Source organism: Euprymna scolopes, chromosome 19 (genome assembly GCF_053919585.1).
Source record: "Euprymna scolopes isolate OS-2025 chromosome 19, ASM5391958v1, whole genome shotgun sequence".
In the NCBI taxonomy this organism is placed as follows: Eukaryota; Metazoa; Mollusca; class Cephalopoda; order Sepiida; family Sepiolidae; genus Euprymna; species Euprymna scolopes.
The window spans coordinates 38,200,663-38,215,722 of NC_136500.1; positions in this window are offsets into that span (position 1 = coordinate 38,200,663).

Here is a 15,060-nt window from a genome sequence, read left to right on the forward strand (position 1 = left end):
TAATAAATATTTTGTGTTTTATATACATAGAGTACAATTGTTGAATGTTACTGTTTTGATTATATTCGTTTGGGGGGCACAATTAAAAAATTAAGAAAGATTAAAATGAAGCGAAATTTAAGTTTCCGTTCCATTTTTACAACAACCGTAAAACAGTGCATACTCAGCAAGTTTTATCGTAATTTATAAGCATATTGAAACACTAAATCAACATTTTATTTATTTTTTTGCATAATTAATGATGGAAGTATTTTTCTGTTTATATTCTTAACATCTGTTAAAAAAAATAATTTGTACATTCTCTTGAAAAAAAAGAATCAAACTTTCACATGTGTTCCATTTTAACAAACTGAGCCATAGCAACGCGTGGCCGGGTACAGCTAGTATATATATATATATATATATATATATATATATATATATATATATATATATATATATAAGTGAAATTGTCTCTGTATCTGTGTGTACATTTCCCTACCAAACTACTCTGTCAATTTTCAGTTTACTGACTCGAGATTGGACATAAGAGGTATTGAGATTTGGGAATTTTAATTTGGCTGTCAAGGGGTCTAATTCAACGATTTGACCCTTGAAAACTCTACCAAACTCCTCCGCCAATTTTGGGTCTAAACACTTGAAATTTTAGATGTGGATTACTTGGACATGGATCAAACATTTTAATTTGATTTGAGCCCCTCAAAAATATATGTTAAGGGGTCAAAATTGGGATCAAAGATTTTTAAAAATTTACCTCTGCGATCTCTACAAAATTACTCAGCCAATTTTTAGTCTGGACATTTGAAATTATACATAAAGTGTAATCAGACACAGGGCAGGGTTTTTAATCGTTTTTTTTTGCCGAAAATTTGGCTGCCAAGGGGTCAAAGTTCAAAAGATTTTACTATTGCGATCTCTAGCAAACTATTCAGCCAATTTTGAGTCTAAACATTTGAAATTTTACGTAAAAGGTATTCAGACACGTAGCAAGCTTTTTAATAAGTTTTGCGGCGAACATTTAGCTTCCAAGAGGTCAAAGTTTAAAGAGTTGACCTTTGCAGACTCTACGAAACTCCTTCGCTAATTTCCTATCTAAATATTTAAAATTTTAGATGTAGGTTACCTGGACATGGGTCAAACTTTTAATATATATATATATATATATATATATATATATATATATATACATATATATATATATATTTCAGCGTCAATATAACTTTTGCTTTTAAGTGTCTTAACATATTTCTATATTATTTAGTTTTATTATGTACTATATATATATATATATATATATATATATATATATATATATATCTGTAGAAATATATTTTCTTATAATATATACTATTCCTTATATCAGAAGCTCAATGTAATTACAGAGCAATATAGTGAATAAATGACAAAAAACTATATTCCAAAATGCATGATGTTGACCATCTTATTATTTATTCCTTTAATTCAATTGACATTTACAATTCTTGACAGTATCTGTTCCGTAGCACAAAATCAATCACTTAATTACTATATCAATCAGGGAATCTATTATGCCCTTTAACTCATCAGAATAAATAGCAACAATCAATCCGTCAAAAGGAAATAAAGTCTGATTTGACATCATTAAAATCCGAAAATTGGAAGAGAAGCTGCAAATACCATTAATATGTTTACATTACGCCACTTTGAGAATGGCTTAATATATATATATATATATATATATATATATATATATATATATATATATATATATATATATATATGAACTCAGATATAGAAGTAGCATAAACAGGATAAAAGTGTTCAATACGCTGATAGAGCTGGATATGTTTTTATTTAACAACATCGCTAACTTTCATTACGATCGTTTCAGCCTTTTTCTTTTTGCATCCTCATTTTTCTGTTTGCATTCTCAGATGGTCAAGCCTATCTGAGAATGCAAATATAAAAATGCTCTCTGAAACGATCGTAATTGTTTAAGTTAACACTGAAGGTTGTAAAATAATAACATTGCATATATATATATATATATATATATATATATATATATATAGGATAATTGATTTTAATTTGTAAAAATTGAATTTAAACTGTAATTTTAAATTATTTTAGTATATAATTATTTTAAAATCATACTTTATAAACCATAGGGGAAAAATACAATAGGATTGAGGATTAAAATAGTAGGAAAATCCCTTAGGTTAGGTAAGAAACTATGTCCCCTAAGAAAAACCTTGAAAGAGTTGACATTTTTAAATGCATTTAGATATAATATAATGGAATTTTACTTTTGATTGATAGTAAGATAAATTTTAAGTTTTAAATTAAAAAAAAAATTATTATACGTATTAAAAAAAATTGAAATTAGATTTTAATAAAATTACCACATTCGATAAATAAGTTTTTTTTTCACAAAACGAGAGTTAAACGTAAACTCGTAATATACATACATATATATATATATATATATATATATATATATATATATATATATATATATATATATATATATATATATTTAAATAAGGAAGAAGTCACCAACAATGTGTATTTTTTAACATTATTTTATTATTCCGTGTCTTGGTTTTTCATTGAGAATTATGTTTGGATCATTGTAATAATGTTTTTAAGTCATTGAAATCGTTTACGTACGTTTCAGACGGTCTGATGCGTCCTCGTCAGAAATTATTTTCAAATGTGTAAAAATGGCGATTTTCGTAGTTAGTTTGAAGTTTTTCAAAGTGGTGGAGGCTTGTAAGTGTTTATTATACATTGGTATGCTTAATTTTTATTGCTTTTTATTTTTATTTTTTTATTGCTTTTTTATTTGGTTTGTCCAGGGAGATTTTGACCTCGCTGTAGTCAGTCGCTATCTCTTTCTGCTAATGTGGTTTTCTTTTCCTTTAGGGTGGGGTAGGGTGTGTGTGTGTGTGTGTGTGTTTATGTGTGGGTGTGTGCGTGTGTGTGTTTGCTTTTATTGGTTTGGGAATGTGTATATTGTTTTATAGTATTTTGGGGTAACGGTGGATACTAGAAAACTGATTGGCTAACTAGAAATCCTCAACATATATAAAAACAAGAAGCAACCACAGAATTCGCGCATAAGCCTGACGAATCCTATAGTGGATGAAACGCAGAATATTCAGTGTAGCTTAATCGCCATATATATTTCATAAATTACTATATATATATATATATATATATATATATATATATATCTGTTCACTCATTGAGTACTCTTTGGTAGACACATGTTGTTTCATTGGATGTACTTCTAGGAAACTAAACTCTACTGGCTATATATATATATATATATATAAATATAAAGAGAGAGAGACAGACAGACAGATAGACAGATATATATATATATATATATATATAGATAGATAGATAGATAGATAGATAGATAAACAATAATGTGATTTTTATTATGTACGGCTTAGCCAAGACCTGCCAGAAATTTTTATGTTCATTTCAGAAAGTTTACAATTGCATTACCAATATTCGCGTACAATTCTTACGACCCATTACAAGTATTTAAATATATAATATTTTTCAACATGTTTTATTGATTATCTTTATACCAACTCCTCAGTGCAAAAATGGGCACAAAAATCGAAATATACACAAATTTCACACCAACACATGAACAGTTCTTTAACACTAAGAATCCGATACATTCAAAGATTGTTTTAGATAACCCCATTATACATTACGCGTCGTATAAATAGAATATTAATGTACTTAACTTTGGTGTTTCTTTTTATATTTTTCAGTTTTCCACTACAAAAAATACAAAAGTTCCGATTATGTATAAATAATCCAGAGGTGAGTATTGCAGCTATTAAGCTTTTTTAAAGAACTTTGTGTGATTGTAATCTATGTTTGAATCTTAAATTCAATAACTTATATTCCAGTATATAATGTGTGGGTGTATATTTATATACATACATGTACATACGTATATGTACGTATATACACATATATATATACACATAATAAATATATATACATACACACAGATATATATGTACATACATAAATATACATACATATATACATATAGATATAATATTAGCATTAGAAACAAAGCCATATATTGGCATACTTAGATTTATGTGTTGATATAACAAAGAAAAATATATAATTAGAGATTTTATGCTTTTATACCAAGGTATTTTGAAGTCTAATGCTTTTCATCAGAAGAGGAGCTAAGTTGAAAACATTTCAATGCGACATCTAGCTAAGATTGTTTTATATATATATATATAATTATATTATATATATATATTTAAAATCAAAATTTTTAAATTCGACGTTATTTCACGCGGTTAATGGTAGCCGAATGGATTAGGTCTTCACTAAATCGAGCCAGAGATGTCTCGTGATGCCGGGTTCGAATCGTTCGACTGGTATTAATCGTGACACCCTGCACTGAAGATTCCCGAAAGGATGAAACACTAGTGTCTGTAGGTATTTAATAATTATTATAGTAAACAAATAATTATATATATATATATATATATATATATATATATATATATATATATATATATATATATGAATAAAATTATCTAACAATCAACTAGTATGGAAACCTATGATTATAAGTTTTACAAAATATTATTGGCAGTAATATTCTATAAGTACTATCCCACCTAAATAAAAATTGCTCGATATACAAGATAGAGCAAATAAATCAAATTTTAGTGTTTCAATAAATTAAAAAAAATATGACGTGAAATGGTTTAATTTCAAATCCAAGGATTTCTATTATTCTATGTAAGACAAAGAATACATGTGAAATATTATAACTCCTTATCCAACAGGATTTCGATGTCTACCATCTCTTCAGAGGAGAAAATATTAGAAAATATTAGAAAATAAATTAACTTTCCTTACTCTATGATATTTAAATACTTATAAAAATTTTAATTGTGATTTTCCATGTCTCACTGACTTTAGCAAATAAGGTGTAAACTATTTTCTAATATTTTCTCCTCTGAAGAGATGGTAGACATCAAAATCCTATAGGATAAGGAGTTATAATATTTCAAATGCATTCTTTGCCTTGCATAGAATAATAAAAATCTTTTGATTGTAAATTTAACCATTTCACATAATAATTTTTTAAATTTATTGAATGCCTAAAATTATACACACATATATATATATATTATCTTATTAGATATCAATCCTTATATATGTAGCTCAACGTGATTACAGAGCAATATATAGAATAGATGACAAAGATTTATATTCCAAAATTCATGATGTTGACCATCTTATAGTTTATTCCTTTAAATCTTAGTGACACTCGCTATGGTTTCCGTTCTGCCAAATCTACAGCAGATGTGCTTACAGTTATATCTCATGGGATTAGCAAATCTCTCGAGCAAGTTTGAATGAGCTGGAAGCAGCACAGAGCATCAGTCGCTAGCAGCTGGGATTAAGTAGCAGCTGTTTTGATAAACACTTGTGCGTCTGAGCAGTTCTATTTTAGAACCATACTGCTCACCCCAATTGGAGAAAGACCTAGAATATAAGGCTTACTCAGAATAGCACCCGGACAGGATACGGCACCTGTCGGGATATTTCATCAGGTGGTCGAAAAACAATGTTGTTTAGAATTGTAGCATGGAACATCAGGACACTCCTTAATACTAGTACAGACAGACTACGGCACAGGACAGCACTCATTGAAACCAAACTATTTGAAAAAGGCTCACTCAATGAAATACGTGAGGGTTATATGTTCATTTGGAAAGGATAACCCATTGTTGGACAACATCTTCACAGAATTGGCTTTGCAATCAAGATTAACATCCTGTCTACTCTTACGGAGTCATCAGTAGGTGGCAGTGAATGGTTCATGACTCTTGTCATCCTCCTTGCAAAATGCAGATATGTCACATTAGGAAGTACCTATGCACCTCTCTGCCATCGAATGACGAAGAGAAGGAAAGCTTTTACCAGGCACTTGACAATATCCTTAGTCACATCTCGAGTAGTGACAAAATCATGCTGTTTGGTGATTTATATGCAAGTGTCGGCAGGAACTTGCAAAACTGGAATGGCGTGGTTGACGCCCGTGGAATTGGAAAGGTCAACCCAAATGGCGTAAGATATTTTAGTCTGTGTGCGGAGTACGACTTAACCATCACAAACACCATCTTCCGACGAAATAATAAATACAAGGATTCCTGCATGCATCCCAGATCCAAACATAGGCATCTGGTCGACTATGTGACCGTGAAGAGGGCAGACCTAAAAGACGTCCTCATTAAAATAGCTATGCGTGGGGCCAACTGCTGGACTGACCACCGCAGTATGTATGTATGTATTTATGTATACTAGAAGAATCCTAGGAAGAATAAAATTAATTTTCAGAACGTGATTCAATATCCTGAATCGATTCTATAACAATTTTGAAAGATTAGTTTATCTTGTCATCATATATGCATGCCTATATTTCGCATAGTTTGTTACGGATTGCTGAACTATTAGAATCGCGGACTGTCGAAAAAAAAAACTGTCACTTCGATCCTGGTTTAATGAGTTTCTCTAATGAGGCTGTGATACAGTGAAATATTCTCCATGTAGATAACTACATATACCCTCTTCGTGGGTTGAGCACTGCGGTAAGTGAAATCATCAGCTACCATTAGCGATAATGCAAAGGGAACATACACATGAAGATTTAATTTCATCGTAGTGAGTTTAAAATCGCCGATTAATATATATATATTATGGCAAAAAGTTTCTTTTACGCTGCTTTCTTTTTTTTTTTTAATTTTCTGCATTCTCTTAAAAAGTGGATTTTTATTATAAGGATTCGATTAGAAAATATTTGAAATAGAATTGTTTAATGTTAATAAAAACTTCACTATACACTGATTAAAAAAGGTCTGGTGAAGATATCTCATTAACTGCCTTCCATTCTGCTAGATCTATAGCAGATGTGCTTACAGTTATTTCGCATAGGATTAGCGAATCTCTCGACGGAGGCTACCTTTCTAGGGCAATTGCGCTTGACATATCAAAGACCTTTGATAGAGTATGGCATAAAGGTTTACTTCACAAAATCTCCAGCTACGGTATAGCTGAAAATGTTTTCTCAATTATTAAATCATTTCTCTCTAATAGGCTCATAAGAGTAGTGGTTGATGGGCAGAAATCAAACGCACAGTATTAATGCTGGAGTCCCTCAGGGGTCCAACCTGGGCGCAACTCTCTTCCTGATCTACATTAATGATTTTCCAAATCACATCCTTACATCATTCGTAAACATTTATGCTGATGAAACTACTATCTAAGACCGTAAAAGACCAAGTTCTCTCTGATTCTCTCTCGTCTGATCCTGAACAAGTGGTAAAATGTGGAAAGAGGTGGCTTGTTACTTGTAAGGCATCTAAAACCAAGCTTTTATCTTTACCTCATCAACGCTCTGATCCCCCATCTGGCATCAATTGAAATGAATGGCCCTCGTCTTAGGGATACCTCATATTTTGACAAGCTTCTGGGCTTAACCTTTACTCCTGATCTGAAATGGAACATATACATAAAATCGGTTGCCAAGGAAAAATGGTGGGATCCTTCTATCGATCCAGTAGATATTGCACTGCTGATGCAATTCTCTATCTATATAAGAGCCAGGTACGTCCAAGGAGGGAGTACTGTTGCCACATCTGGGCAGGAGCTGCTAGAAACAACTTATCCTGCCTTGACAAAGTTCAAAATAGACATCGTAGCCTCGTAGGGGATGTCCTTTCCTCTTCCCTTCAACCTCTTTCTCACAGAAGAGAGGTGGCGAGTTTGTCCCTGTTTTATAGTTATTTTCATGGCAAGTGCTCTATTGAGCTCGACTGAGCTCCCCCCTTGCCAAACTTTCACAAGAAACACCCGTCTAGCAGAAAACACTATCAATAATTTCCCTCACTCTTTATCTGTGCTTAAACCTAAAGGTAGATTCCATGAACAAAGCTTATTTCTTAGAAGTGCACGCCTATGGAATTGTCTTCTGTTTTCCTACTTTCCAGCTCACTACAATATGGTTGTCTTCAAGTCTAACGTAAACAAGTTTTTGATGAACCGTTCCATATAAGTAAACAAATTTACCGAATTTCTATTACTAACGATTGCTTTATTGTTCAATTGTCTACTGTACATTCTTTAACCCTTATCCTCGAGTGGCCTCTTGCCCTTGATAAGTGGTGATGCCTTTGTAATATATATATATATATATATATATATATATATATATATATATATATATATATATATAAACTTCCTTATATATAATATATATGCAATATTATATGTATATAATAATAATATTACTTCTATAGAAACTTTACAAGCAACCTATATATATATGTACTTATCTACCTGCCTACCTTCCTACCTACACACACACACACACACACACACACACACACACACACATATATATATATATATATATATATATATATATATATGTGTGTGTGTGTGTGTGTGTATTGATAGAATAGGTAATCAATGAAGTCGATTGAAATTAAGTTTTCATTATGCGAATATCACAAAATAAAAACATTCTCTATTTCACTTGTCAGCAGAATCAAATATCGATTTGGCAGATCAAATTCAATTAGGTATGTTTCCGAGAAATTCGCTGACTTATAGATATGTGTGTATGCGTGTCTGCATTGGTTCGTGTATCCCCTTAGGAATAAGCAATCTCTTCTCTACTAAATTTTCTGTGTTCTTCAGATGTCTCTTGATCATAAGTGATGAAAATAAAATAAATAATAATTCGTTTGATTTATTTTCTCGGCAAGTTTCAAAGATATGAAAGCGAGTTAAAAGCAAAACGAATATGGCTGACAATCTGGTCGGTTGGCAAAAAGGGAGCAACATCTTATTCAGTTACTCCCGTTCCGCATCACCCTCTTTCTTTCTTTCCTCCACTCCTCTTTTCGGTTGCAAGTTACGTCATTACTGATAGAGGCAGTGATTTTTAATTAGGTACCTCAATATAAGCACCTTATTCGTTTTGTTGCTGTTGTTATTGTTGTTGTTGTACTGAAGAACGCTCGCCACACGAAGAGGTGGAGGTTGCCATATTGAAAACAGTCAACAAGTACGAAGTAATAAAGACGTCAAATCAACAAAAAAAGTTTTTTTTAAAGACTGTGAAAACAAAGCAAACCTTTTATTTTTTTTTACGTTTCATTTTATTTTTTCTTTATTATTTTTATTTTATTTTTTTTAAATTACATCTCGTTTCTTTTTAATTTTTTTGTGTTCATGTTTTTACTATTTTTATGTTTTCCTAGTGAATAGATTCACAGGATGCAAAAAAAAAAAAAAAAAGAAAAAGAAAAAGAAAAAGAGAAACAAAGACAAAAATCAAAACAAAAAAGAACCTTTACGTATGTGATAATAGCATCTGTTTACCTAGTCTGTATTGCGACGGTCTACTCAAAAGACAGTCTCCCATGATTCTTGGGCCCCATGACAATTGATTAACGGAAATAGTTGTCTGCTAAATAAATGCTTCTGTTTCCGGCGTACGATAAAATCGTGAAAACGTTTCTTATAAAATGACTAACAGGAGGGTTTGAGGGAGGGGGCATCGCCTTGCCCGGTCGTAAAACATGGTTAAAAATAAACGGGTCTTGGGTGTCATCAGCTAGAAGCGAAACCAAAAATAAAATTTGCAAGTCCCCCCCCCAAAAAAAAAAAAAACGTGGTGGACGCGAACTCACAGACTGAAGTTCGTAAACAAAAATCTTATCGACCGGGCAACGACTACAAAGATTTTAACATAATATTGTAAATTTAGCTTTTTGAAACAAAACAACGAATTGATCGTTCGCGCATGCGCGTTTTTACACTCACTTATAACAAAAATACATTTTTACATGAAATAATTGGCGACTTTTTCACGAAGGACTTACACCCGATTTGAACCCTATGTATAAAACTTCATTAAATATATCTCACACTCATTTACGACTAGCAGCTGTGTTCCAAAATTAATCATCAATTAATTAATTTAGGAGTGGAACTAGTACACAGAAAAATGTAAACATAAAACCACACTTAAACACACACACACACACACGCACACACACACACACACGCACACACACACGCACACACACACACACACACACATATATATATATATATATATCAGTGGCGACTCTAGCCTATTATTGCTACTCGTGCCCCCCCCGCTGCCCTCTGTCAACTTCAGTTCCCAACCCATGGTCCGTGGACCCAAAGTAAGTCATCATAGTTGCTATTGCGTGACTCTCCATTCTATAGCACAGATTGACTAACGAACCTTGCCAGTATCAGTCCATGATTGTCCTGATTTAGGCGTGAAAAGCAAGCAAGGCCAACAATAGAGATTTTCCTCAGATTTACTCGCACATAACCAGTCAATATCATTAAACCATTTGGATTGGAACGAGCCAATTCTAACCTTATTCACCAATAAAAGAGTTGGGTGCCCAACTTTGATAATTTCTCGCTTCTCAGCTACATTTCTCAGGCCAAACGATCTATTTTTCAGGTCTAACACAATATCCATTTCCATTATATCTAATTTTAAATCCAGAGCATTAACAGCAAATGCAGTACAACTTTTTTGAATGTTTAGAGAATAATCTACTTACCCGTGAAACACAGGAAAATTAGCCTAAGTGACGTTATACGTTATATAATCTTGAAACATATGATATCTTGACCAGTTGAAGTTATGCGTGAGAACATTGAAAATCTTAATTTTATCCAAAAATTCTAAGATACAAAGAATTCGTAAATAAAGTCCGTGGTAAAATTGAATGTAGTGAAGCGACTGAAATATTTTCGGCAACTGAATTAATGTTCTACAAAAACAGCAATTAAATTTTCCCATAGAATAAAAGGTAATATTGATGAATAAAGTTGGGTTTAAATAGCTGTGACATGATGGATGCAGCAAAAAAAGTTACATACAGAACCTTTATGGAAAAAAATTACAAAAGTATTTACGTACCACTATGGAATTCTACGATGGTTGGTTTGAGGTGTTCTTCTTAGTATTAATATAAAATGACTTAAAACCCATATTTTTCGTAGATTTCTATGATTCAAAATTCACGAAAAAAACATTCCTCAATAAAAAACAAAACAAATTCGCTCATTCAAACCCTGTTCTTTATTAATGAAACAATAACTTCATCACTGATATATACGCGTGGTTATATTTACACATAGCTATTCGTACTACTACATATTGCAGCAGTAGTAACCGTTCTTCATGTGTTTATGCGTACGTACGTGTCTATAGTGTCGGGGTTATTTCACCAACAAGAAGGGGGGAGGGTAAGAAAAGGCAGTAAGGGCTTGCAACGAAATGGTGACGTTGCTTACAAGCAGTCTTTCCTTGTAAAGGTAACAATTAACTGGTAACGTTTGCCGAACAACAGTAACGAGGTAATCAGTCTAAGAGACACCAACCGACTAGTAAGCTAGGTAACTAGGTTCTTAACTAATCAGTAACCCGTAGTGAGACAACTCCTTTTTTACATACTAACTCTCAGTGGCGAGAATTCTAACGTGATTTCCAACGAGATTAGAATGTCTATTTAACTTAAAAGGAAATAGACACCCAGTTTTTCAATAACGGCAAAACAGCAGTTCAGTTTCTTTTCTTCCCTCCGACCCACCTTCGGTAAATCAAATCAATTTCAATTCTTACAATAGATCTCTCTCTCTCTCTCTCTCTCTCTCTCTCTCTGTCCCTCTCCTTCTTCCCAAGACAGGCGTCAGCAGGTACATTGTGCTAAAGTTTTTTGAGCACGGTAGTTTGACTTGATTTTTCCATTGACTACAACCTAAAGCGAGATTTCTCTAACATTACTGTTATTATGAGGGGTCTTGTGCTTGGCACGGATTAAGCATGTTCAATATTGTAGCCGCTTTTATCGGATGTTCAACAGATCTGACGGTGACCAGACAGACTATACGTTCAAAACAGCATCGTTGTATTATTCTCAGATATATTTATGAACTTTTGGCTACTTAGTTATCGAAACTTGAATATATACGTAATTTAATTGAGATCAGACTAAATATGTTTGCTTGAAATTAATGCATGATTTTTAACCCATTTTGAATAACATTGACCGAGTTATTGGTCGTGCCGGGCACGAGTGGCACTAGTCCCATCTCCGCCCCTGATATATATATATATATATATATATATATATATATATATATATATATATATATATATATATATATATATATATATAGTAGGAGAGGAGTTGTAAAGTCGGGAGAAGTATAAATGAGATCCTTAATTAACTTATTTTTTGAGTTGCATACTTAACTTTATAAACAATATCGTACTTTGGGGTAATTGCACCAAGTTCGGGGTAATTACGCCAACTAGCTAAAAGTGCTCTTTCGGTAACCACGCATATAAAGAACACTTCTTTTATTTGGCGCAATTACCCCAAAGTACGGTACATATGAACCATACCATAAACCTAATCAAACTGTATATTATATTGCCAGTAAATCAAATATACAATTTCAATGAAGGGATAAATTATAATTATATGAAAAAGAATATCATTAGCTATATCAGGAAATAGAGTTAAAATAAAGAATATTCAAAATGAAAATAATATATTAATTGAAGGGAAAGTAGAAACCATCACATGTTATTTCATACAATATGGAAATGAGTAAATGTAATTGTAAAAATAATATAAAAATAAAACTTGTGAAAATAATAATTTTGAAGAAAACAATATAGGATTCCCTCAAAATATTAACAGAAATTAAAATAAAATATAGACGTAGATGATTTATCTGGTTTAATAATATATATATATACATGTATACACACACACACACATACACATACACATACACATATACATATACATATACATATATATATATATATATATATATATATATATATATATATATATATATATATATATATATATATATATATATATATATATATATATATATATATATATATATATATATATATATATATATATATATATATATATATATATATATATATATATATTAGAGTTAATAATCATAATCACGTTGGCACACCGGTTCCCGCTGGATCACCGGAGTTAAGCAACGTTGAACCTGGTCAGTATTAAATGGGTGACCATTTGGAACTTCCAGGTGGTTGAGGATTGCGCTACCCTTGTCTCATAATTACGTATTAATAAATTGTATCTATTTGGTTATACGCATCCAAAAAATATTCTATTTAGTATTTATTAATTTATTATTTATAAGAAATCTATATATATTTACTTAGCTAATTTAATTAACTGCAATCCGATGCCTTCGTTCAGTCTCGAAAGACAAAGGATACTCCCTGTAAGGGCAGCTGCGCATGTAATTAAAGAAATAAACTATAAGATGTTCAATACCATGAAATTTAGGAATACAGACTTTTGTCAATTGTTTGTTATATGTTCTGTATTTACATTGAGCTTCATAAATTAAGGATTAAATAAAAAAAAAGGTAAAATATAATGGAAAAAAATCATATTTTCACATATATTTGTTTCATTTTCTTTCAGTCGAAGTTCTCAGAATTCAAGGAGCCGCCTAACTGGGGTTAATACTTGAACTTTTATGAGCTATATAGACATTCGAATGTTTTATTAAAGTTCTTTATCTCTCAAACACTGGGTTAGTAAAGAAATTGAGAACATAATTTTGCTCTCCCAAATTGACCGTTTTAATATGTCATAATATATATTTCGTTTTTGGGTCTTTTGATCTTTTTGGGTTTCAAGACAATAATTCATTTAGTATGGTGGAGTATCCAGTTTTGCGTTGTTACTTGAGGTAACATCACTCGAAGAAGGTGCACCGTTCCTCATAAAATACAGTGTGGTTAGCCATATCGAGGAGATCTTATTTGAGCCGCGAATAATATGTTATTTTGTATATATGGCCAGGGTTTACTTGTAGGAAAAATTACCCTCATGCTAGATTGTCCTGAAACACTCCCGTACAAATGGACGATAGACACTCGAGGATAGTGTTTAGTAGGTAGTCCAGTTCTTTCTAGTTGGCATTCAAGTTCTCTCCAGTAGGTATTCAAGTTGTATGTACTAAATACAATTTACATATTTCATTAGAAATACTTGTCAAAGTTAAGGATTTCATTGAAGTCATAAATTATCTGATACGAAAACGCATTTAACGGGCAATTAACTTCGACGAATTTACTTTTGATTATTTCATTGAAAGAATGTGCATTGAACGCAACAGAAGCAGAGAGAAAACATCATTAGAAGATTATTTCTATTCAAAGCAATTATTATGAAACTGCGTTATTTCTATTCTCGCTGTTTCTCGTTACCATAAAACGAATCGTTCCAGGGGGCCAACCGTTGTCAAGCAATTACTAGTTGATAAGATTGCACAGGAAATTGCAATATATACTACTACTACTACTACTACTACTACTACTACTACTACTAATACTAATAATAATAATAATAACAATATATATATACATATATATATATATATATTCAATGAGAAGTATATTTTAACATAAATTTTTATCATACAATTTTGCTTAGTCAGAGTATTACTAACTAATCTAATTATTGGGTGAATGGAAATATGTTACAAAGTTTAACAAGGTTTTTAAAAGGGGTGAGGGTCCACGTTAATTCCCGTTAGCTTTTATTTATTCATTTTTTTGAGTTGAATAATATTGTTTCAAATAAATTCACCTCATAAATTCACGTTCTTATTAAAGTGAAAGCCAAAAAAAAAAAAAAAAACAGTCGGAACTTTAGACAATTCTCGACACAAATTTTGCATAACTCTGTTTTTTTCCTTTTCCATTTGCACTCTTTCGAAAATAGATAAATAGATAAATACTAAAAAATAAGAACGTTACTTGTTATCGTGTCAAAAGAAGGAAAAAATCCTGCTCACGTGATTACGTGTCTTTTTAAAAACATTTACATAACCTTTTTATTTTTATTTATATATCTGTTCAAGCTTTTTTAT